Source organism: Lepisma saccharinum, chromosome 16 (assembly GCF_977018435.1).
Source record: "Lepisma saccharinum chromosome 16, izLepSacc3.1, whole genome shotgun sequence".
In the NCBI taxonomy this organism is placed as follows: Eukaryota; Metazoa; Arthropoda; class Insecta; order Zygentoma; family Lepismatidae; genus Lepisma; species Lepisma saccharinum.
Genome location: NC_139244.1, coordinates 37,876,923 through 37,903,496, shown reverse-complemented (window position 1 = coordinate 37,903,496; position 26,574 = coordinate 37,876,923).

The following is a 26,574-nucleotide window of genomic DNA, read 5'->3' as shown; positions in this document are numbered from 1 at the left end:
CGTTTGCTCTGTAGGTGGCGTGCTGGTGGTGTGTGCACACTCAGGAAGTCTGATTGTTGGTAACAATGTATCCCAAACAGATTATTGAGGGGATACAAATGAACTTGGTAGTCATGTAAAGGTGGGTTAATATGTGTGCGAGAGATATTTTTGCTAGAACAAAGTTTTATCTTGAAATAATAATAATAAAAAAGATAAAACCAGTAGCAAACCGTTTGCAAACTCTATAAAAAATGCATTTCTCTCATCACTTCATTGTGTTGAAATTAATTGTGAGTATTAATGGAAATACTCTCTCAACATTTGTATTATGACCTGGAATGGAAACAAAATATTCAGCAATTATACCGGTGGCTGGATTTTTATTTAAGATAAAACTTTGTTCTAGCAAAACACACCTTTTTTATTGCAATATCTGAATCAAAATAAGTGTCACTATTGAGTTTGGTAGTGCAGTCAGTCCATTGACTTGTAACTTGAATGATGTTTCCCTGTGATTTCTCTTTGTTCAAAAGAAACGCATTTTCTTAATTCAAATTATTTCACGCTCAAAATGTAGGACATTTTTGATATTTTAAGAATTTCTACTGGACGCCGGACGTAAAGCTAAAATGTAGGACATGTCCGGGAACAAGAGCGTATATTCTTGGCGAACTAGGCTATCTGCGAAGCCTGAAGTCTAGAGAATAAAATACAGGAGAAAAATCGATCAGAAATTGTAAATAAAATTATTTATATCAGTGAGATGATGATGGTGATTCTGGAGTTGGCAACCTGATTTCTTGCGAGTTGGCAACCTGATTTCTTGCGAGTTGGCAAACTGGTTTCCTATGAGTTGGCAACCTGGTTTCCTATGAGTTGGCAACCTGGTTTCCTATGAGTTGGCAACCTGATTTCCTATGAGTTGGCAACCTGATTTCCTATGAGTTGGCAACCTGGTTTCCTATGAGTTGGCAACCTGGTTTCCTATGAGTTGGCAACCTGGTTTCCTATGAGTTGGCAACCTGGTTTCCTATGAGTTGGCAACCTGATTTCCTATGAGTTGGCAACCTGATTTCCTATGAGTTGGCAACCTGATTTCCTATGAGTTGTCAACCTGGTTTCCTATGAGTTGGCAACCTGGTTTCCTATGAGTTGGCAACATGGTTTCCTATGAGTTGGGAACCTGATTTCCTATGAGTTGGCAACCTGATTTCCTATGAGTTGGCAACCTGATTTCCTATGAGTTGGCAACCTGGATTCCTATGAGTTGGCAACATGGATTCCTATGAGTTGGCAACCTGATTTCTTAGGAGTTGGTAAACTTATTTCTATTCATAGCCTAGGACCACGTAACATAGCCCAGACCTTAGAGTCAGTATACGCCACTGTCCGGGAAAGGGAGGACGTCCCACCCCTACCCCTTTATGGTACGTGAATGGAGCCTTGTTCGTCGGCATCGCAGTCGCAGAGATGCCAGGTGTAGGTTTACACGGTCGTGTTTATTGCCCTTGAGAAGCGACCGCCGCGAAAAACATCATCGGCGTCTGCGCCTGCGCGGAACGGACGAGCGACGTCAACGCCTGAGCGGAGATCCGATGGCGCGAGCTGCAGCTGCGGTGGGGCTCGCGCTACGCGGCGCGTGAACCCCAGACATTGCTACGGGCATCACGCCGAAATGATTGGAGTACCTACGCGTCGTTCTTGCTTAGTTCTCAAAAGAGGCGACCTTCTCCCACGATCTGAAAGTGCTGTGATATGGAATTCTGTATCCGAAGCTCAGATATCGAATCCAAGGCCAAATTGACAGCTGACGTCGCCTAGAGCACCTTTCCACCCGCGGAATTCACCTAACGACATCAGGGAAGGTGAGACAAGTGCACACTTCAACTCGCAATGTCCCTGCGCTTGGCAGCCACATTACAACTTTCACTTTGTAGAGGCTCAATGAATACACGATCAGTGCTACTTGGGCATTTTATGTATGTGTAGAAAAATTGTAAAAGAAAAAATCACATGCTACATCTTTAATATGAGTAGTAATTAGGTGGAAATCATTGCGACGTTTGGTTGGCGTTTGCCTTCTGCTTCTGTACTGTGTGCTTGCGGCGGTGGATGACGTTCGAGCTGACACCTGGCGGTAAAAGTGGCAACCGTACTACAAAGAGGCATGTAGATTCGGACGATTTCGAAAGCACACGGAAGCAACGGGAGAGAACGGAACGGACCAATTCGGACGCAGCCCAAGATTCATGATTCTGATATCAGATCTAGGTTTCGAATCCCACAGGAGGACTCTGATCATTCGCATTTGAATTCGAACGTCCGTCTCTAGTGTCAACTTCTCTTCCACGTAGTACTCACTAGAAACTGCATTTTGCAGGCTAACGAGGCTCTAGCATATTGTGTCTTCTCCTTGCGTGTACCGAGTGACCCTACATCGAGTTTCTTTCCCTAATATACGTTCAAGTTGTTTTTTAAATTCCCTGACACAAATTTGTTTTGTTGTTGTGAGAGTGCTTGTGCCCCCTTAATAGAAGGTGCAAATACCTACAGTGATGAAACACCCTATATAATTCTAAGTAATCAGTCTTATTTCTCAGGCTTCAGTTAAGGCGAGAGCCTTGCAATCGAATGGTGAAAGCTTCGATTCCTAGTGAAGGCATTCCAGCGGCTCGGACTCTAGGTTCGCAAACTATAGTCCTCTCTCGTTGGGGGGTCGTTAATTGCCACGCGGATACACTACCTTGCATGGCAGTCCTTGGACATGCCCCCTACTTACCAGATCTCGCTCCGTGCAACTTTTTTGAAGATCCTTTATCACTGTTTAATCTTTCTCACTTCATCTCCCACTCCCTCTCACACACCTTTATTCTGTATCTCCTACACACCACTCCCTCTCACACACCTTTATTCTGTATCTCCTACACACAGCCTGTTTGTGTCCCTTCGCCACTGCAGCAGTAGCCTTCTTCTTTCAATTTTCCTGTCCTGTCAATTGAAGCTTAGGTTTCGGGACTTTTGACCCACCCTGCTTTGCGGTGCATGTTGAAGTTACGCTGAGACTGGCCGCCCGCTAGAGTAGGGTGTTGGGGTCCGTTTCTCGCTTCACGCAACATTTGCAGGGGCAATATCTGCGTCCAGGTTGTGTGCTTGGCCCAAGTGCACCTCGTGGTTTGTGACTCCGCGCTCCACGCCAATTGACGACTCACTTTTATCACACGCCGCGCTGTTTATGGGCGAAAACTTATTGGTTGAAGTTGAAGCCGGGAAAAGGGGTAGCCCAGACGAAATGGACACTTCTCCCACACACTACGCGGGTGTTACGTCATACGATCTATTTATTGAGTGTCGACAATTTGCCGCAGCGTGATGTAGTTCGTCTGCAGTTTCTATATGTGACAACAGAGGGCAGCACGTAGCGTTCGATGAACTCAGTTTCCAGTAAAATTCTATCGCTATGCAATGGAAATATGGTTACTTTTTATATTTGTAGATGAAAAATTCTACAATCAGTCATCTTAAACCTTATGTCTTTCTTGGTCAATCTATCTGCATAAAGTTGACCAAAAGAGGTCGCATTACTATATTATAACCATAATAATATAAGCAATTACAGATTTATGTCCAATGGATGTGGTCCTCTATAATGGATGCGCAATTACAGTTCCACCGTACGCCGATGTGGCACTCGAATCCGATCATGTTCCGATCCTATTCGAAGTGGCACATCAGGTGATAACGCACGCACCACCGAACAGAACGGAGCCAACCATTAACTGGGATGCCTATACAATGCACCTTAACCAACTGGTAGACCCAAGGATGCCACTACAAACTCCAAGGGAGATTGACCGGGGAGTAACAAACCTCACAACCTTCATGAAGGACGCAATGCGCAATGCCCGACAGCCAGGACAAGAAGGAGACAGAAATAGACGAATAGAACAAGACGACTTTCTACAATTTCTACTAGCAGCCAAGAAAAGAGCCAGGAAACACTGGAACACCACCAGAGACCCAAGGAGCAAACAGCTATACAACGACCTCACCAGACGCATCAAAAGAAGACTCCAACTCAACATTACAGCACAGTGGGAGAAACGCTTCTCCGCAGTCCAGGAGAAGGACAGTGACTTTTGGAAGATAGTCAGACACGCCACCCGCCCGCCACCAGACTCATACACTACAGTTCTACAGGGACCAGGAGGACTGGAAATAGACCCGCAGAAACAAGCAAACATCTTCGCACGCCACCTGCAAGCAGTCTTCACGCCAAACCCACTTCCGCAACCCCCGGACCCACATCATGAACGGGTTCAAGAAACAGTCAATCACATTAGGAACATGCATATCGAAGACCGCCCCCGACTTACTACCCCAAGAGAAATAGCCGGATACATCCGAGGAATATCAGAAAGAAGCGCACCAGGACTAGACGGACTCCCACCAATGGCACTGAAGCGAGCCCCCCGGAAAGCGGTAGTTGCTCTCACCAGAATCACGAACGCCATCCTGCAAACGGCACACTTTCCTTCCCAATGGAAGACATCAAGAGTCACAATGATCCCCAAACCCGGGAAAAACCCTCGTCATCCAGCCAGCTATCGCCCAATTAGCCTCCTCTCACATCTGAGTAAGGTGTGTGAAAGGGCGATTAAGCTGAGACTGCAGGAAATCACCAAGGAGAAGAACATCCTGCCCTACTTCCAGTTCGGCTTTAGGCCGGGGCACTCCACTACGTCGCAGTTAACCAGGGTGGTGGATCATGTGACTACCATGCGCACAAGGAAGCATTACATACTGGGCGTCTTCCTGGATATCCAAAGTGCTTTCGACAAGGTCTGGCAGGAAGGAGTGACCTTCAGGCTACACGACTACCGCTTCCCGGATTGCTACGTCCGGCTCATCGATAACTATCTCCGAGACCGGAGCTTCATCCTGCGCCACAAAGGAGCCAGTGCAACACCTAGAAGGATCCATGCTGGAGTCCCGCAAGGCTCGGTTCTCGCCCCTCTACTATATGCGATCTTCACAGCAGACGTGCCAATCCACAGAAGGGTCTTCCCTGCCATCTTCGCAGACGACACTGCATTCTTCACTACACACCGCGACCTAGAAGTGTGCTACGACAGGATGCAAAACCAACTACAGACATACGAGACATGGACTAAACAATGGAGGGTACTGCCAAACCCCACCAAAAGCGAGGCAGTGATCTTCGGAGCAAGGAAAGTGCACCGACGACGAAGACTACAACTCCTTGAAGACGCCATCCCTCATAAAAATGCCACAAAATATCTGGGGCTGAACATGGACAAAGGACTCACCTTCAGACGCCACGTGGAGGAGGTGAGACAAAAAGCAGGCTGCAGGCTGGGAGGACTCCACGCTGTCCTGAGAGCCTACTCACTCTCATTAGAAACCAGACTACACGTCTACAAGATGTGCATAAGACCCATACTTCTCTATGCCATACCGGCATGGCACCAGGTGGCAGCATCAACATTCCATCAACTCCAGATCATCCAGAACAGGGCAGCAAGGACCATTAGCGGGCACAGCAGGGACACAAGAGTCACCCAGATCCACGAGGACCTGAACCTACAGATGCTGAGGACAGTTGCGGTAAGACTAACACAGACTTTCTGGACAGACATTCATTTTCATGACAACCCGGCTGTACGCAGCATTGGACAAACCCCAATCCTTAGGTGGAAACACCGAACCCCCAGACCCGATGACCCAAGAAACAGACAAAGAGACGAACCACCGTAAGACGAACAACTGTAAGACGAATCCTACAACCCGACAAGAGTAGAACCCTGCCTTAACTATTTTACTTCCCAACAACGCAACCTTATAAGAACCTTATTGTATTACCTTTTATGGATAAACCCTGAATATACCTTGTATACCTATTATTTTAACCTTCTCTAACCTTATTAATGAACAAACCTGTATGTATCAACCTTGTATTATCCTATATTCATCCCTGTATGTATCAACACTATATGTACCCCACCACTTCCCAACAAAAGTACTCCTCTATAAATAATTTTGTCAACCTTGTATGTAACCCAATATGTCCAATAAATATACCCATCATACTATCCTACTTATGAACTACCCTGTATGTTAAAACCCTGTAAGAAGTAACTCCAAATATTCCCTGTATGTCTTCATGAAAAATTCCTACGTATAAACTCCAACTGCATTTCACGATTATTTCTCTACCCACACAAGCTGAGGGAGCAAAACAGCAAAACAACAAGACGACCTGCCAATACGCTCAGCCTCCAAGGAGGCTAACACCACCCTTCTACGAGGACTAGTCCTCAAATCTCTCGCTCCAGCCATGTTAACAGGAGCAACCCACTTTTCCCACACTAGAAACCCCCGCTGTTGCAGTTGCAGCGGAGAACAATCCATTCCAACTCACCAACAATTTCTCATTTACACCAATTCTACATAGCACACCTTCACCCAATAAAAGCAGAGTCCTACGGGACGGCACTTACACCAACTCTAACCAATGAAGAATGATGATGATGATGATGTCCAAACAGTATAACAGATAATATGGAAGTTGGAAACGAGACGTTCTGTACAACTTGCGTGTGGTGATTTCCGAAATGACCTACAAAAACGTGTTCAACGTCACAGTTTTTAGATACACAGGGTGATCCTAAAATGACTACGGCACGACAACATAACTTTCAAGCTTTTGTTGATTGGTCGATTGATTTTACTTCATTTCTTGTGCCACTTTTGGCAAATTTGCGAAGATAGGGATGAGTGATGATATGATGAATTGACACTCAAAAACATCCATGTCCAGGCCAGGGTATAAACCCGGTACCCCTGTGCTAACCATTCCGCCACGGAGGCCGGTTCGAGCTTTCGTACTTTAACTACAATATTCTGAAGAAGTCACATTACAAGAAGCATATTTGGAATCGGGAAGCAAAAGCATGGACTGTTTTAAGCATGAGAATGAAAAAATTGTAAGTTATATTTTGAACAGGATTCCTGTGTACTACCCTTTGTATGACGAGCTCTCTCTCTCTCTCTCTCTCTCCCCCCCCCCCCAGTAGAAGTGTCTGAACTTCCTTTGTATAGTCTTTGAATACTGAACAGTCACACCATAGTAATATATGTAGTTGCAGAACTTACTTTTTTTGAAGCAAATTATTTTTAAGAATCAGCCCCGTAGCTACATATTTTGGTGCCCTAGGCAGGATTTTGTTTTGACGCCCTTCCTCCCACGCATAATTACTACCAAGCACACCGTTATTTTATGTACGACCTTCGATATTTTCTTCTTTTGCCACGGTTTATGATATTTACATCCTTCACATTTTGAAATGAGGAAACAAAGAAAACTCATTGAAAAATAGTATAGATTATATTTAAAGACTCGTAGTTTCATTCCTGATTAAATAGAAGTTTAATGCATTTTAAAATATTTGAACTGTCTTAGTGTCTGAAGAACAGAAATTTCAAATTGAAGTTTCTCCGTCGCATATTCTGATTTTGTTGTCTTACAAATATACTTACAAATATATATATATATTTGAATGGCGCCCGAGGCTTCAGTTCCCCTAGCCTATCCCTCGATGCTGCCCTGTTAAGAATTAAACGCCCTCCTCATAGAAAATACACGGATGCCCTTATGCCTGTAGGAATTCTTAGTAGTAGACGATATATCGCGATATTGAAAAATATCGTCCAGGCGATATGAACTAGACGATATATAGTCACTATATTTTAGCGATATATATCGTGTCGGCGAGATATCGTGACGATAGTTTGGCGATATATCGTCACGATATTTTAGCTATATATATCGTAGTGGCGATATATCGTCACGATGTTTTAGCTATATGTATCGTGTCAGCGATATATCGTCATGATATTTTGGCGATATATATCGTGAGGATGATATATCGCCGATATCACTATACGGAAAAAATATGGTATCGTATCGTCTGTGACGATTGAAGAGATTTTCTTGACGATATGTCGCGATATCAAATTTCCGATATAATCCATCCATAACTCTTATCCACCGAAATCTGGGTAGCTGTCAGGCGCCATGGGTGTTCCTTTAACATTTCAATCAGTCATAATTCGTTCCAATCGTGGTGACGCAAAACGAGCCAAATAATGTAAAACGAATGCGCAAATCCACTGTTGTTCATTCAGCAGCCGGTGCGTCGCTCTCGGCGGGCGGGGGTGGCTTGAGATGGTGGCGTGCGGGTTCCCGGCCACGCGCAGCGGATTCCGGGGCTGAAAACGCAGTTTAAGTAATTTATCCGCGTCACCGTTTGTCACGCACATTTCACGGTGATGAAGCTACGCAGCACGCACTGCCCGAACTGCACGTAAAGTCCCGGCTAAACGAGTGCTACCAAAATGCCCTGCAATAACTGTCTCGTTTGTGAAGGAACGCTGCCATTCTGGTCGCTGGGAACGGACGATGGAATGTTTTAGAGCTTTGCTGCAATTTTTCGGCTGCAGTTTTGTAGGTTGATGATGGGTCTTGGGCAGTGAACCGAAATTTCGGGCTTTGCAGCAAAGTGATTGCCACAGTATTGGTGTTTGGATTGTCCAGTGCGCCTTGAGTATTGTTAGGTGATGTATCAACTATCAACCACGGTTACACGTGTTTTCCAAAACAATTAACAAAATGAAGCACTTTAAACATTGTGAATTCCTTACACCGGTTGTGTCCATACGGAGTAAACTGATTTTCACGATTGCACATCGTTTCATGCGCATGCGTTAGATTATATAATAGGATTCGTGTCTTGAATCTGAAAGGCAAATACGGAAGTTATTAGCGCCGCCAAGCGGGTGGCTTGAAAAAGTCAAACGCCAAACCATAGGTCAGTTGTGGCCAACATCTCAGAAAATGAGCGTAAAAGTTCCATTAATACACGTTTTATTTTTACCTTGTCTACATTATGGCATGAGTGTTCAGTATGTTGACGAATTCAGTTTCTCTTTGTTGTATTTTCCCCATGTTGCGCCAAGGAGAGATCGTTTCGATGAACCAATGATCATTAATTGGTTTTAATTAACTCACCTGTATATACCAGACTTGTACCTGTATGCTTCTGTTCACATGAGACGGTGGCGTTCTACTGAGTGGTGCGTTTCGGCCACACAAACACTTACATTTAGTTGCAGGTATATGTATGCCTATTTTGATTTAAGGGTTAATGAAGCATACTTCTCCTTCACACGGATACAAGCGAAGGAGAAAACAAATTAGGCCTATTATCCACTTTAGTTTAGAGTTTTCCGAGGTTCTCATCTTGGTCAAACTTTTGACAGCTGCCGGCTACAACTCGAATAGCGATTGGGGTTCAAAGTCACGTCATTAAAGTACGACAGGACCTTTGACCGAGGCAAGCAAAGGTGATTTCGAAATGTCCTCTTCTTTCGCTATGATATTCGAAATTCTGAAACCTTACATTTGCACAGAATTCCTTCTAGAGATTTCACGTGAATTTTCGTGTGGTTTGTCTATCTATTAGCAATAGTTTTGTAGCTACGTATGCACATTAAACTATTAATAATATCTAGCTAAGCGCTACGACGCCAGGGGTCCCGGGTTCGAATCCAGGCCTGGGCATGGATGTTTGTGAGTGTCCATTCATCAATTTCATCATATCATCACTCATTCCCATCTTCGCAAATTAGCCAAAAGTGGCACAAAAAGCGAAGTAAAAGAAAGCAAATAAATCAATTAAAATATCTAACCAACTGCGAAAGCAAACCATACGAAGATTAATGTGAATGCCCTACAAGGAGTTCTAAGCAGATGTAATTTTTTCAGAGTTTGGAATATCGTGTCGAAATCAGAGGAAATTTCGTACTCAACTTCTCTGGCGGCGGCGAAAGATCCCGCCGAGCCTCAAAACAAGTCCAATCTTGGGCATGCTACTGCCATTGTCCAATAAAATCACGAAAAGGTTTCATTGCCATCATAGTCAGTATATATAGTTGTTTAGAGGAACTTCGCCATTAAGGACATGCACAGATGGTCTGGTTTGGTTATAGGGCATAAGCACCTGAGCAGTAACGAATAATCAAGTAACCAGGCCAGTTTTCGTCTTTTTCAACAGCAAAAATTACGGTTTTTCGGAGTTTTCCCTTCCATACCTTCAACGTCCCTTTGATTCTGCCGTCAGTCTCTCTTTCAAGGTGCCAATCTAATTCCATCGGAGACCAATCCAAGGTAAACTCTATTCGCTTATCACTTACTCCCATGGGGGTTAACTTTCAGACACCCTGTATCACAGAAATGTAGATACAGGGTGTCCAACAACAAGCCCGCGAGTGTACGATCCACTTGAAATTTGAATAAAAAGTAATGCAACGTAACTATCGCGAAAGAACTGTCATATACTCATATCCATAGTTATACAGTGGGATACATAAATTTTACCAGGTAAATTTCCCATCACTAATTTCTTTCACTTACTTTCTTTTAATAAAAGGAATAGAATTATACTGATGCGGGATTAACTGCTTCATTGGCGTTTTGTTTCAATTCTAAACCTCCCTTTGCTAAAAAAAAAAAAAAAAAAAAAAAAAAAAACATGGAGATGTATCCATGTAGTATGGCATAAAAACAAATACTTCGCTAACACGGCATTTAAATATATTTATTGCGGGTCCTAAACCCGTGCAGTGAACTCGTGAAACAGGATTGCATGTTTACTTTTTTATTTATCCAGACTTGAAGCACGAAGCATGAAGTGTTTTAACATCAACTCAAAACAATAAACAAAGGCCATCAAATTACATCGTCACATAAATCACTTGAAGTAATGGAGGAAAGTGAACATTTGTATTGATATAAGGAAGTGGGACTATTTGGTTTTTGTGACTTTCCAGTTGGCTTGTTATAAAAGAAGAAGTTTTTGTTCTGAAACTTATGGCTTTTCTCCTCGTTACGACGCGCAGTTGTTATATTCATATTATCAGAATGTGCATTCAACTCGGCAAAGCACATTTGCTGGCTACATTGGCTTCTTCTTCCTTTTTCTCTCACTACTCTTGGCGTCGACATCTAAAGCCATTCAGCCAGGCAACATTTTTATCTCTTAAAAAGATTTAGCCTGCGACAATGATACAACTTGACAGCTGGTTACCTTGACAACTCAGATTTCCCGTGCTCTTGAACAAAAAGAAGCAAGAAGGAACTTTTTTTTAAAGTTAGGAGGATGGGGAATGTTCAACCACAGTGTTGCCAAGTCTTGCAGTGGAACGTTGTAGCCCGGTGGTAGGGAAAAACAGAACAGGTTCGGTGTCGCGAATTAAATGCAAGCTTTCTCATTAATTAAGTTATAACAGCTCAACTGTTTCTTATTCTGAACTTGTTGTACACTTGTTTTCAAGCGCTTCGTGGAATTTCAGATCCGAAAAGAAAAGGAGGAGAACAAAAATGGAAGTAACAGTGGCACGAAACATTCTTTTGCGACGTGCAAAAACGACGATTTCCTTTTCACATTCTATTCTCGTTCTCGGTCGTCAAAATGACGACCAGAAACAGGGAAGGAGAAAAGGGACCATTTATTTTCGAGTATTGTCGGTGCGAGGATTGTTGGGAACGAGTCTCAGCAAGAGACCAGATCATAAAGAAAATCTTCAACCCGCTCTTCTTCTTCTTACTGTGTGAAAAGCTCGAGTGGCGGGACAAATGGATTAGTTTAAAGGAACGTGGACAGATGTCGCTAGTGCAGACGTATCCTGAAGAGGTTTGCTGGAAAAGGTGGCTGAAGGAGAAAACTAAGAAACGAGGTGAATTCAGTGGGAGGCTGGGGGCTCTTGCCTAAGGTGCCCAGATTTTTAAGAAAAACATCCTCCTCATCTTTTCGACTAGCAGATGCAAAAGCGACACAAAATAATCAAAATAAAACAGATCTTCCGAATATACCTAAATAATAGTAAATAATAAAAGGAAAACTGGTTTTTGTGATTTCCGAGTCCAGAAAACTTTTTTACTGATAGACCGCGAAGCAGTTCCTACGTAGAAAATATAATTATATAGTTAAGATAATCTTTATTAAATTGACCCTGTTTCATGACTCTGTTTATGTCCCTCTCTTTAGAAATTATTCCTTGTTCCTTATAAAATGGTGTGATGGGAACAGTCCACGATAAGTGTTGTCGAGCGACACTCTACTTGCATGCACGGAAGCAACCTTTGCGTGTCTCAAGAGAATGGAGGTTTTAATTGTTGTCGTTACACGCTCCTGGAATCCCGATTGTTGGAATCTTTTCGTCTCGACATGTGAAGAACTTACCTCGTTAGAGTGTGGTACGGGTGGATTCCCAAAGTACCAGGAATGGAGGGTGAGTGTCCAGCGGGTCTAGATTACAGTTCCCAGGTATTTCAGAAAAAAAAGTACGGGACACTTATTTGTCAAGGTTATAATAAACAATACGTCCTTCTTCTAACGGAACGTGTTATACCTTGGTTGAAAGCTTGACTACTGATCATATTTTCTACGACAAAATTAGGATAACGAAACTTGTATTTTTGTGAGGTTTTCACATTAAATGATGTTATCTTTTAATTTTTAAATGCAGTTTTCTAGTATCTAATTGCCTGAGGAGTTCTATTCTGTGCGCGCAGAACACCCAAGTCAGCGGAGTTCAGTCGCCCTCATACTTAGATTCTCTGCATTGCTTCTAAGAGTTTCTTAGATGGAATATGTACTTCTCCAGTACGGGTGAAAATAGAAATTGTGAGGCCAGGTTGACTTAACAATTCCTTTCGTTTGAAATACGGGACAAAAAGCTGTCACGAAGACTTTTGTCGGGACAACGGGATGCCTTAACTAAAAATGGAACGTTCCCGTATTTTACGGGACGTCTGAGAAGCCTAGTATAGATAAAATTTTCACCCATTTTGAGGTGGGTTTTTGGCGCCCCCCAACGTTCCACCCTGCCTCCCCATCTTACTACCCTGGTCGTCCTACTTTCCAGCTCTCTCCAAAAAAGCTTAGAACAGGCGTGGGTACCGCCTTTATGGCTTTCACCCGCTGTTGCCGCGTTTATCTACGAAGAAACTTGCGGTCACGCTACCGGTGCCCCCTGTTTGGGCAATAAGCGACAACCTTAGAATCCCTCCTCCCCGAAGTGTCCAGCAGTAAAACATGATTTTGTTAAAATAACAGTTCTGCGCTGTGAATGGGGCTGGGAGATAGTATGGCCGGGGTATATCAAAAACATACCACTTGCAGTGGCTTGGAAAAGACAAACTTCCAACAACCCCCCCTCCCTCTGTCTCGCCTTTCATCCTGTTACCCTTCATCAAATTCAAACTATACTGATCGCAGGCTCACTTGGCGGCTGGCCTACTTTTTGCTAGATATATATCTGTCCACCAATCGTCTTCAGGAGTGTGCAACTTCAGTTGCGAAGTAAAAGCTTCAGAGGTAACATCGCTCTCCCGTTACAACGTTGCCGAGCGTACGTATTTTTTTGTCTGTTTTTATTAGTTTGTTTGTACAGTGTTTGGGTGTTTTGTGTATTAATTTTCCGTGCTTTGTGTTTGTGCACTATTGTAGAACTTTCATCCAGTAACGGCGCGATCAACTCTCTCTCCCGTTTTACATTACGTTTGGCAACATGTTGTGTATCCCACGCTGATTTGTTTCGTCCCGCCAGGAACTTACGGTGCCTCGTGACTCGAAAATTCTCGATTTGAGTCGAAGAGAATTCAACTGACCGCTGATTCGTTCTTTCCCAACCGCCAACTGGACATGTGAGCACTATACCATCTGGCTACAGTGAAGAGAAAGGCAAGCAGGACAAAGTCTTGTTACCGATATCGCCTTACTAACCACTACAGCTCGCACGCTGGTCTCCGAACATTGTTTAATGCGTTGACATCCTTGGGATCATTCATTATAGCATGTTGTTGTCAGACGAAACAAAGAAAAGTCCCGCGCGAGTGTACTCTCCCAGCATTGTTCCTTGCGGGAACACATTGTTCCCTGCAACCTTGTAATATTTGCAGAAACAAACTTTGATGTACAGTTAGAGCATCAGAGACAGACAGTTGAACGTGACGACCTGCTTAAACTGTGACCTGCAATGTTTTGTTCCTAAATTTCAAAGCGAGACCTAAGCATATTGCCCTGTTTTGTAATATTGTATTCAGGTCTTATATATAATTTCTTCAGTAACGCATTAACCATCCGACCTGCGTGGCAGAGTGGTTTTGAGAGCACACTACGACGCCAGAGGTCCCGCGTTTAAATCTCGACCTCGTCATGGGCAGTGGCGGAAGTCAATTCTAGGGGGGCAAGCATTGACGGCCAAGGGCACCTGCATGGAAGACACACAGGTGCAATTGCCCCCTTCGATTTCAAATCTTATGCTCGGTTCGCTCGCAAAGCCAGGGTTGTTAAAGGTCCAGGAAAAAAGGTTCCTGGACCGAATTGAAATGATTTAAATATGAAAAGGTTATACACTGTCTAGAAATCATTTACGTTGCTGATTTTCTCACCCAGTCCGGGATTGAATTTATTTACAATTCCTGGACCAGGGTTGACCGATTAGAAGTTGCCTTGTAAAAATGTCCGCGAGTACGTTTTACATTGGAATGTCACACTGCGGTTGTAGAAAACGTAGCGCAGGGAATAAATCAAAACGCTGTTGTTCTCTCTGGGCCAGGTTCAAAAACTCCCTTGTCGACAAGTTACTGTACATAACACAATGGACTATATGGCGTCACATTGAGTTCAAACAAACCCGTCACGTGTTGCTCCGGCATCCGATCCAGGAACCGCAGCCAATAGGAGCCGTCGATGAGGTAACGTGAGGCTGCTGTGTTCCCAGCAGATATTACAACAGGGAACGGCAGTGCTGCTACAACCAAGTGAAGGAACGCGCACGAGAGAATGGGGCTACATGGAGAGTGGTAACGTGACTGCAGCGTTTGCGTTTCGCCCATTTCTACCTTGTACTTTCGATTCTGAGACAGCCAGCACCTGGATTAGTCTTTCATGCTCACAAGTAGATAATTGTTTATCGTCAGGTCCATATTCGATCCAAGTTGCGTATTGTTTCATTTTAATACGGAACTTTGACCCTATTGAAACTGATTCAGAAAAAAAGGTTTCTGGACCGTATTAAAATTGATCGGGGGAAAAGATTCCTGGACCGAATTGAAATGCTATGCAGATAAAAAGCTTCTTTACGGTCCAGAACCCATTTACGCTTGCTGATATTCTCTCCTGGACCGGAATTAAATTTATTTAAATTCCTGAACCTTAACTACCCTGCGCACAGCCTGCTTTTCTCAGTTTCGTCAAGTTCAGAGCCGTAGAGCTATAGGGGCGGCGGGAATCGGCAATGGATGCCGACCGACCTAATTGAAACAAGTTATAAAAGAGAATGTTATGGCGATCAGTGAAATTATTTGTGCTCCATTAGATCAGTATTGCTTTCAATTGCAAGAATTGGATCTAAAAATTTTATTGCACGCTTCACTCGCAATATACTTGTTTTATGTAATGTATAGTATTTAAATAATATGTGTTGTATATATGTATTGAATACATATTGAGTACGTACACAATTTAGTGTTAGCATGTTGCATATGTATTTTCTTATTTTATGTCGGTCCATGTTGCATATGTGTAAAACATATCTTGTACATAAAAGTTATACGTGTTATATGTAAAAAAAAAGGAATTATCTTCGGAATGCATTTCTCATTCATTTTCTGCCGTTCAAAAATACAGTTTGTGTGCTTGTTTCCCATCATTAGCTAATGTGAAATTGACGGTGTTGAAAAGATATTTCAAATCGTTTGACCAAACAAATGCTTTAGCACCGACTTCTACCCCCTTTTTGCTTAATTTACGAGGATAATAACGTCTTTGATACTACTACTACTACCACTAGTAATAATAATAATGCCATTATTATTATTATTATTGGTATGTTTATCCTGTTTCATCCCAGTCAAAAATTCATGGTTGCTCCTCTGGTCATGGGTGTTTTTGTGAGTTCCTATTTTTAATGTTAACATGTCATCACTAGCGCTTGGAGTTTTAGGTAAATAAATAATTTTTCTGCGAGTAGATATGACCTCGTTAGTGAGTTACAAATTCCGATCATGGTAACTGGAGCCTATATACCAAATTTTATTTCACATAAAAACACATTTTCTAATATTTTTAATGTAAATATATATTTTTAATATTCGCTCATAAATACATAAAATGCATGTTTTTTCACAGAAATTCCACATAAAATTTCATATCTTCTTAAATTTTCTTATTCTTTTTAAGATTACCCAGAAAGAAATCAAATGTATTTTTTTTAATAGTCGCTGTACTTATTTTCGCATCTTACAGTGGGAAAAGTTTCTGTAAACTTAATGGACCAAAGGCACAATTGCTTCTCAGAAAATTCCAGTATGTCATGGCAAAAGAAATTCTGGCTTTAAAATGATGTGTAACATTTCATATGTATTGGACAGTGAACAGGAAGAAAATATTGGATATCGTCAGTCCTTTGTGATGGACAATTTAATGATGACAGTTGTGGTGTATTGTAACCAAAACATGCTAATTTCATCTGGTGAGTAGAGCTGTTTAAAGCAGAAATTGTCATTTTTAGCACATAAAAATGCATATTTTCCATGTTTAACTACGTAGAATTTAAATATTTTCCATTTTTGAGCACATAAAAAATTAATATTTGTGTAATTTTTAGCACCTAAAAATCCGAGCCTCATCTTCGCGATGAGCCAAAAAGTGGTAGAAAAGCGAAGTAAAATATATCAAATTAAATCAATCGATCAATCAAGCATTACCCATTTTCTAACCAAAATGATTTCTTCCTTTATAAGGTTCGTTTGGACCTTTGGCCGACGCCAGTGCAGTAGTTTTCGTACATTGTACACCTTTCGAAACTTTGCTATGATATTCTAAAATCTGAGAAATTACATATGCTTAGGCTTCCGTTCAGACCATTCCAATGGATCTTCATGTGGTTTGTGCCTGGTTTCGCTTCTACGTAATTAATCTTCTCTATATATATAAAAAATGTTGTATCTGTGTGTGTATGTTTTTTTGTTCCGGCATAACTCTCGAACGCCTGGAGCAATTTCAACCAAACCTGCTACACGTATCACTTGCAATCTGGAAATAATATTTTGGGGGGGGGGGGGGTAAGACATCCATGGCACTCCTAGGGGTGGGATGGGAAGGGGTGACATGTAAAAATAATCCAAAACGACATACTATATAAAAATCCGCACAAACAGACATCCGTGACTCTATGCAATCCCGTACAACGATAGTGTTTCTCGGGTTGTCTAACATTCAGGCTGATATGACTTTGTGTTGCGAAAATGACCGATATTAGTGTGGAATCCATAGTTTACGTGGTCGCTAAGATGAATAGTGACACTCCCAATGCCGTTCAACTCCAAGTTCATTTTACACTATAGTTAGAATTCATTATTTTCCTGTCTAATAGAAGATTGGGATAAATAAATACCCGGGTAACGCCGGGTAATCAGCTAGTAATATCTAAAAATGCTATAAAAGCGTGCTTTGGTCCTGTTTCCTTTGTACTTTATCTGGAAAGGGGGGGGGGGGTCAGTTTGCTTCACGTGGGGAAACTGGTTTGGCCGCACTAGTGAGATCTTTGATCGAATGCTAAGAATCACTAAGATTTTCGGTAACTTTGCCATACAGTGACAAATAGTGGAAACAGACCGTTATCCATCATCTCTCCAAAAAATTCTAATGTAATTTCTGTATCCCGTATATTACATAGACGGACAGCCGAAATAGAAGGTACTCGCTCCGTTGTAATCCTCCAACGATTTCGAGCTCTAAGCTGGGCGTCGGATATGATGTGGCAACGATGCAACCGTCTAATTTTGTGTAACCGAGTATAATGTCATATTTTTACAATAATTCCATGTCTTCGGCGGTCTTTGTACTATTATTTTTCTCGGGAAAGATGTTGCAAAGGAGGTTTAAATTGTCCTCTAACCATGCACTGGGCTAACATAGAAATTTTGATGTTCATGTTCAGATAAATTAATCAGAACTGGACCTACAAGTAGGGTCCGAACTACCATGCAATGCAATTACGTTTTTTAACGTCACTTTTCTGCCACCACTGTGCAATATGTATCTACTGGGAATCGAACTCGGAACCTTTTGATTTCAAGGCCCCTACGCCATGCAGGAGGCCCATTTACAATTTCGAGAAACATGTTTCTGCGTAAACCCGTGCATGTTCCTTCTGACTTTTTGTTTCCTGACGTCATAGCCATTGCAGCGCCCTTCACAACTCCACAACCAACCCTCCATTGTTGTTGTTTTCGTCATAAATCACCCCCTCCCCCGTGTCAACCGAGATAAAAGGCAATATAATGGGTAATGAAGGAATTGTTTTGGCCATCAGAGCAATTTAACACTTCATTCAGCAGGTGTCCCTCACCCTCCCTTCCAGCGTAGAAACAGGGTGGCATTTTGAAACTGTTTCTTTGATCGAGGAACAATGTGTTCTTTGTCGATTTTTTTTTCTTTTCGGAGCGTTTATTGTTGAAATATTGCCTTTGATTTGTTGCTGCTATTGTCATTCTTGTCGTCTCGGTGTTCATTGTTCCTTAAATGAAATCGAATTCGATACGCGCTCAGACACGGCTTGGACACATTATTTCCTCGATGCTAGCAGGGAGCGTGGGGGCGGAAGCCCCACTCGGAACAAATAAGAGACGTATGGTAATTTAATATGGAATTCGAACTTTTACAAAATAATATGAATCCTACAGTTCATATGTAAGGAGAAAAGGCAAATTGTCATTAACAATAACTAGTGAGAAGCTAAAATAATGACAAAACAACATCACACATTTTTTCCGGCCATTTTATGTTATACCATACAAAGGTTGTCATTTTTCGCTTTTGTTATTGCGTTTTAAAAATCGTAGGCTGTAGTATCTATTTACTCGTGGCAGAGATAAATAATCATCATATACATTTTACCGTCTTATGAATATAATTTCAAAAATATGAAGTATTTTTTGATGGATTTGGTACACCATGTCAGATTCGTAATAAACAAATATTGTGTTCCTTTTTCATTGTAGACCTTTGAAAGCACGAAACATTTGAAAATCGAATGGAAGTGTTTTTGTTACAAATACCACTGTTAGTTACATTGTTGTGCAGAGGTAGAAATTGTTTTCAAGTCTGGGGAGACAGAGACCATGGGCGGCCATAGATACATTTCTTAAGAGGTTCAAAATAAAGTCGAATTCTGAAGTGGGCACGACGTATTTCATATTGGTTATCGTAAAGTAGAAATGTTTTAAGAGATGGAAAGCGAGAGAGAGTTGCTGACCCTGGCCCCTCACCTCCGTAACAAAGTGTAAGCCCACTTCCACGTACACCCTGGACTGCATTTTGCAGACGAACGAGGCTCTGGCGACTGGCACTATGGCCAATATAATTTTGTGTGTTGTCCTGTTTTTTGTCCTTGCGTGTGCTGTGTGCCTCTTTACAGCCTCAGCTTTTAGCAGAAGTCAGAACATTTTAAGATTTTACTTATGCAACGTTAGAGTTGTTCTTTGTAACGGTAAGAGACTGGACCCCGTATAATGTGACGGGTGCAAAATAGCCTAAGTGCTGACGCACCCAAAATTTTAAAATCAATGCTTAAGCCTGTACATTTTCAAGAAGCTTCAATCTGACCAAAGGTCATTCATTATTCTGAAAAAATCAATAACTTGGTAGAGCATTCGGATAATAGCTATTTGGTCAACATGTTCACTATGGTGGTCAGATACGTAAAACATTACTTTTTCTGGATTTTTGTAATAATAAACACTGATTCAGTCGTCTTTATAATTAAAAGTCAAAATAATTTAATAAACTATTAATGTGAAGTCAAAATATTTTAAGCGCTGCGACGCCAAGGTTCCCGGGTTCGAATCCCGGTCGGGCTTGATTGTTTGTGAATGTCTATTCATCAATTTCATCACTCATCCCCATCTTCGCAAATTAGCCAAGAGGCACAAAACGCGAAGTAAAATAAACTAAATCAATCAATCAAAATATTTTAACTAAATTTCATATCAGAGGTAAGGCGAAATTTTAAAATATTAGTATTGCTTTACGGGGGGGCCTCTGATCACTCAAATAAATTAATGAATGACTCACTCTTTCCCTTTTTTAAGTTTTGGCCTCAGTGTTCAGAATTTCATAAAAGCCCATGAATTCCTCAAAAATCAAACTTTTTATTCACAGTTCGAATGCAGAATATTAATTGTCCACCGATGGATATGTCACAAGTTTCGTCAACCATAATAGCAAAATATTCCCGACTTTTAATATCTGCTACCACGGAGCGCAAAACAGATCTCCCTAATATATCAATGATCTCGTTCTGAATGTCATGTGAGAGCCATTTGTAGCCCGAACGTCCCATCCACTACTCTAGTTCATGCACATCGTCTTTTGAAACTCTTTTTAGTAAAGATTATAACAATACTCACAATTACATACTTAGTATATAGTAATAAGTCATGTGTTTTGCTGTCTCTGGTCATAGCCCCCCTCCCCAAAGTTGATGGTTTAGCGGTCTCAGCTCCCCAAAGTTGATGGTCTAGAACATTTCAAATATGTATTTAAAGTTAAGTTCATGTGGCACAATTCAGAGTAAACTTTACAAGAGAAGCAAAATAATACATTAGATCCTCTTAAGCAAAATTGTTTGGTGGGCTCTGCCCCCACATCGTTAACATTGGGGGGTTCGAGCCCCCCCAAGCCTGGTGGAGTCTGCGCCTATGTTGCTTTATTAGTATTTTAATTGATGACATCTCTCCCTGAGGAAAATGGCTGGATTCAACACGGATTTGCAGATAGAGATGTTCACGGTCATTCAACTAGATATACAAGAATGAAATCTCATGAAAATTGGAACTACATGACATGGAGGATTATGAGCAACCGATGAGTGAGAAGGATAAAAGAGATTTACGATAACTACATGTGCTAATCGACTGGCGGATTGTAGGATGTGAGGGTTGATGAAATTAGCTTCTTGTGGATCGACGAGATGAAACGACCAGATAACTCGGCGGCCTGAGAAAAGACCAGAAGCCAACGCGCTGGTTAACGACCCTCAGATGTTTCTTATCTGCATTACTTAGCCACATCACGCTCCCCCCTCCCTTCATTCCTCCCCCGGGTGGCGAGAACGTAACATTTTTCTTCGCAAAAAGGAGATTCCTCACTTGGCTTGTAGGAAAGGCGTTTACGACTCACTCTTTCTCTTGCTCTGTTTTTTTAATGTTGCGTTATTTGTAGAGCAATCAAAAGGGGATTTTTATTGCCCCTGCCTTTCGGCGTGAGAAGTGGTTGTGGCCCTCAGAGCTGGGCGCCCTTTCCTCCTGCCCTGACACGCACTTACAAATTGCTTTACATGTATCCGCGCACGCACTCGATAAAGTGTTTTCGGGAGGGAATGAAAACGCGTTGACAACCAGCCCACGTTGAGACATAACTAATACAATATTATAATCTCATCCAGTTATTTCTAATTAAAGTCACTAGACGAAGTGAAATAAAAATACACAAAATATGGTACCAATGCCTATCCCAGTAACACAAAAACTTTTTCATTCTTAACGCAGTATATTGGGATTAATATTCAATATCCAACCGATCCGAAGATTCAGCCCTATAATCAACACTTAGCTCAGTAACACAATCTTTTATAAACTGCAAAACACTTTTGTAAGCTCCATGATTACACAATACAATGTTCCACATATTGAATTTCGTTTGTTAAATCAACAAGAATTATGCAGGAATAAAGGAAGAAGAAAATGTACATACTGCTCATTTGGCAGTTTCAGCCCATAATTGTGTTTTTCATTAGAACGAAATCTTTCAGTTGGAAAAAACAAGATGCATAGTAACTAAACCTATTAAATTATTTGATCGGATTGAGCTTGTTTCAACGTCCTCGAGTTGACGAAGGACAATCAGGAACCGAAGGCGTTCCTCGTATCCTTTGCAGCTTTAAAAATGGAAATTTTAGCAGATTTTTAGCTCAAAACTTGGGTGAAGATTGTTGTCTATTTGCCTTTGTTTTAAAACATATTCTTTCATGTTTTTATTTCGATTAACATTGTTTCGAAGCTGATAATGCACCTTGCCTATAAATACCCTTTCTCAGGTTTCCTGCTCCTTTGCATATCTTGCCTAAAATGCCATTTTTGTTGTTTTTGCTAATCTCGTTTTGTGAGAGTGAATTCATAAACGTTATCTATTTCATAGATGCTTGCATTTAGTTTAACAATTACGGAAATGCATTGTTACAGAATAAAATTATGTAATTCCACGAAGCCATACATACTTTTGGCCACCTCATTACCCAGCTTTGATACACTCTGTATATGCTGAAGATACCTGTTGTTCCCCAAATATATTGAAGGGTGCAGAATGGTCTTAAGTGGCGATGCACCCCAAAAAATTAATTCATTCATTCATACCTGTTGCTTGTGAGAAGATTTTTACTATTTTATAATTTGTCTTTTGTAATAACCTTTAACGTAGACACTACACATACATTTTCAAAGTTCGAAAGTTATGAAGGTCGATTTCGTATTTTGATTGGACTCCCCATTGTGCATCTACCTACCCAGACAACGACAAAGACTTAATTATTCCAATAATTGCATGGTTGGCATTTTTGCCTTACAATTATTTTTTGTGTAGAAATATTTTGGCTTGTTTTAAGAATTAAAGTAATTTACTGTTAATATACAGTTTCGGTATTGTTTTCACTCGCCGTGCAACACAAATATCTAGAAGATAATAAAAAATGTTTAAAGTTGCAAAATATTTATATTCCGAGGCAGGGGTGTTGGTAGGGTGGAATTAGCTAAAATTTTGCTCCAACCTGGAATTAAATACTATAGAGAAGATTTTTTCCAGGAATGTTCCCCAATGTTAGGAAAACTCAAATAAAATATGCCAAATGATGGAAGCTTGGGGAAATCATTTTACAAAAGGATCAGTCAATAAGTATGTGCACTTTGCTACAATTTCCTTTGGGTTGACCACGCTGCTTTCTGCGCGGGCATGTCAGTGGAGTGTGTATTCGAGATGTGTTTAGTGTATATTTGACCTTCACATTTTTTTTCCTTTCGTTGTTCTTTTACAGGGTAAAAATGGCGCACCCTCCATTTGTACTAAAGAAAAACAGCGATCAGTAATATCTCTTTTGTGGTCTGAAGGTGTATCAAAACGAAAATCTACCGAAGGCTTGCATCGCAATATAGAGGATTAATGTGTCACGCCAGTTCATCGTTAGTTACTCTTGGGTTAGAATCATGGTATGGACCTGTTCCATGTGAGTAGTAGATGTGCTGCTGCTCCTTCGCGCTTGACACTTGTCCGACCGTTTTTGAACTTCTCAATCCATTCGAAAACACTTCATCGTGGTTTAGTGCTTCTCCAATATTGTGATGCAAGCAAGGGTTTCATTCCCTGGTAATCTCATGTCTGCCAACTGAAGTAATCTTGTCTATTACTTGTCAACCTTCTCTACGTGTTAAGTCACACATCTTGGGATGATGAACACATTGTTCTCTTTCGACTTTATTGTTCTCTCATTAGGTCGAAATTCGATTGTGGATGTGTTATGCATTCCTCTTCTCGTCCTTCTCAACTTCGCATCCTCAACGCTTGTATTCGTCTGTGTCCCGTTGTATTTCGTACCGGTCCAATCTCTACTTGTTTATGGAGGTATTGGGTCCTTGTCATCTCTACAAAGGCAACTTATTCTTCATTATTGCCACCACTTACGCTCGATGCCATCCCATCTATCTCACCACAGTCTCTGACGACAGAAGGTTGACTGTGTACCGTCTTCATCCTCGTGCCACAAGGCCACTAGTATTAGTGCAGACGAGATCCTCAGTACTTGCAACCTTCCGTTTCTTAAGTCTTTCACTTAGGAATTACCTGCATGAACCATTAACGCGTCTCTAACTTCTCTCCCAAAACACTTATGTTTTTTTATTATTGTTTTTTTATATGGATGGGTCCATATCGGTTGAATCATTGGGTTGTGCGCAAGACTATTAGAGTAGAAGGCTGGGGCCATACCTGATCACGTGGTCCTTGACGTCAGGCGTGACGTCACGCGCGGACAGATCGCTCTACGCTCCGGTTTCGCAGCCGAATCAAAGCAGTAATTATGAACAAAAAAGAGCCGTAATTATGCCCAGATGCTAATTGGGAGTGAATACACAGACTTACTTAGGATCCGACATAACGTATGTCCTTACAGTTGGATTACACAGCCATTTACGCACACATTTTATCGGTAGTTTATAAGTCGTCACATTCCTCTGCGAAACATTAGTTTCATGTAAAATTGCGGTTAATACACCTAGTAATGTATTTTGTTAGGGCAGAAAGAAAAATATATATGTTGAATGCGTAAAATAATTTTGTTAAATAAAGAAAGGCAGAAAGCCAAAATTATGGATAAGTTGAATATGTAAAAGAAAACAATCTCGTCTATTGCTCTCTTTTAGGAGTGAGAGAGGAGCTGTTTTCACTTAACTTCTTCAAATTTGGTAACTTTGCTTCGACTATTGGTATTTATTTCTTAATTAATTTTCCTTATTCAGATTACAATTCTGAGTCTTATGAATCTTTGAACTACACGGGGAGGAATGTGAGGAAGTTCCGTGTGTATTATGTAACACACACTTTAAAAAACTTTTCACTGAACGAAAACTTGAGACATAGAACTGAAGAAAGTCGAGGGTCACTTTATATACTTATACGTATATATAATCAGTGGAATGTCGAACAGGGGTGCCTACAGGCGGGTATGTGAAGGCTGGTTGAATCCACTTAACTTTGGGGGGGGGGGGTTGTGATGAAAATTTGACTGAATAAATAATAGAACAATGGAGGACGGAAGTTGAACTACGTTGTCATTTAAGCATCACTCGTATATAAATAGCAAGTTGTGTATTTTGAAGTGTATGGTAGCCTGCTGTTGTGTAATGAGACTACTGGTATTGCAATCCACTAACAAGTCTTGTTAGATGCGATGTCTTCAGTTATATATTGTCGCCCGCTGTTTTTTTTCCATCGGAGATCACGACACGTCGCAACACCTCACTGAAGGCATTGTGAACTGCAACACCTCACAACCCACCAGGGTGCGAAATCATTGAAAACTGGTGAGGGCGAGAAAGTTCGTAACCTACAACCCCCCTCCCACAAACATATGTGTGAATTATACGATGTACATATTTGTAATGTTATTAAAAGTGAAAATAAATTACTCAATTAAAATAATTATTGTGATTATTAATTAGAAATTAATTTGTTACTTTCATACATATCAGATAGTGTAAAGCAGCTAACTAATTCCTTTACTAACCGGTTAAAGATGTTAATAAATTATGGCAGTTGAAGTGGTTTTATTATGTGTAAGTTTTTGTTTAGTTTGTGCACTATGTTAATATAAATCAATTAGATTTCATAGTTATTATTGTTTTGCATTCTTGTTTTACTTTTACTGTGCGTATTGATGTAGATTTGTTAATGATCTCTTGAGACAGAAAGCATTCAACACTCACAACTACACTAATTTGTGTGTGTTTTCAATATTATTCTTAATAAAGTATATTTGAAATTTAAAGTAATTGCTTATCTTTTCATTGTTATAACAAAAACTCTTTCTCCCGGGAAATTTTTGGTGGTTTTTTTTGTGGCCAAGATTGTTGGTGGGGGGAAATCCCCATCGTCCCCTCCAGGATTTCGCACCCTGAACCCAACAATCGAGAAATACAAGAAAAAAGGAGCGAAAAGAACAAAACAGATCAGCCTTTCCACGTTTCTTTCCGTATGGGGTAAAGACTCAGCTGGGTTTTGTCCGCCCAATGACGTCACACCCGCGGCAGTCGCGAAAAGAGGCGTGTCTGACCCCAGCCTTTCCTTCTAGTAGTCTTGGGTTGTGCGGCCCCCGTGGCCAAGTGGTTAGCATATCGCGCTGCGCCGGGTTCGAATCCCGACCTGGGCATGGATGTTTGTGAGTGTCCATTCATCAATTTCATCATGTCATCACTCATCCCACCACTCGCTTCCGGACAGAGAATTTTTCGATGGTGAGCGTCCTTCTCTGTGTGGTTGGACATTAAAGGCAACGAAGCAGCTGCAGCCAAAGTCTTCCGAAGTGCTTTCCACCTTATATGTACCTTATATAGGCCAGGGACCTTCAGAATGTGTTCCGTTATTTCCTCATTGAGATTTGGCAGGATGGGTTGATTGATTGAGTTGGTGTTTTAAGGTCACTTTATGCACAATAAGGCTAATCGGGACTGGACCTACAGTTTAAAGTGGGATCCGAACCACTATGTGCCTCCACCGGGAATCGAACCCGGGATCCCTTGATTACAAGGCGTCGACGGTACCACTGCGCCATCGAGGAGGCCCATTTGGCAGGATTGGCTAACAGAGAACAAGCTCCCCAATGTCTATCACATCATTGGTG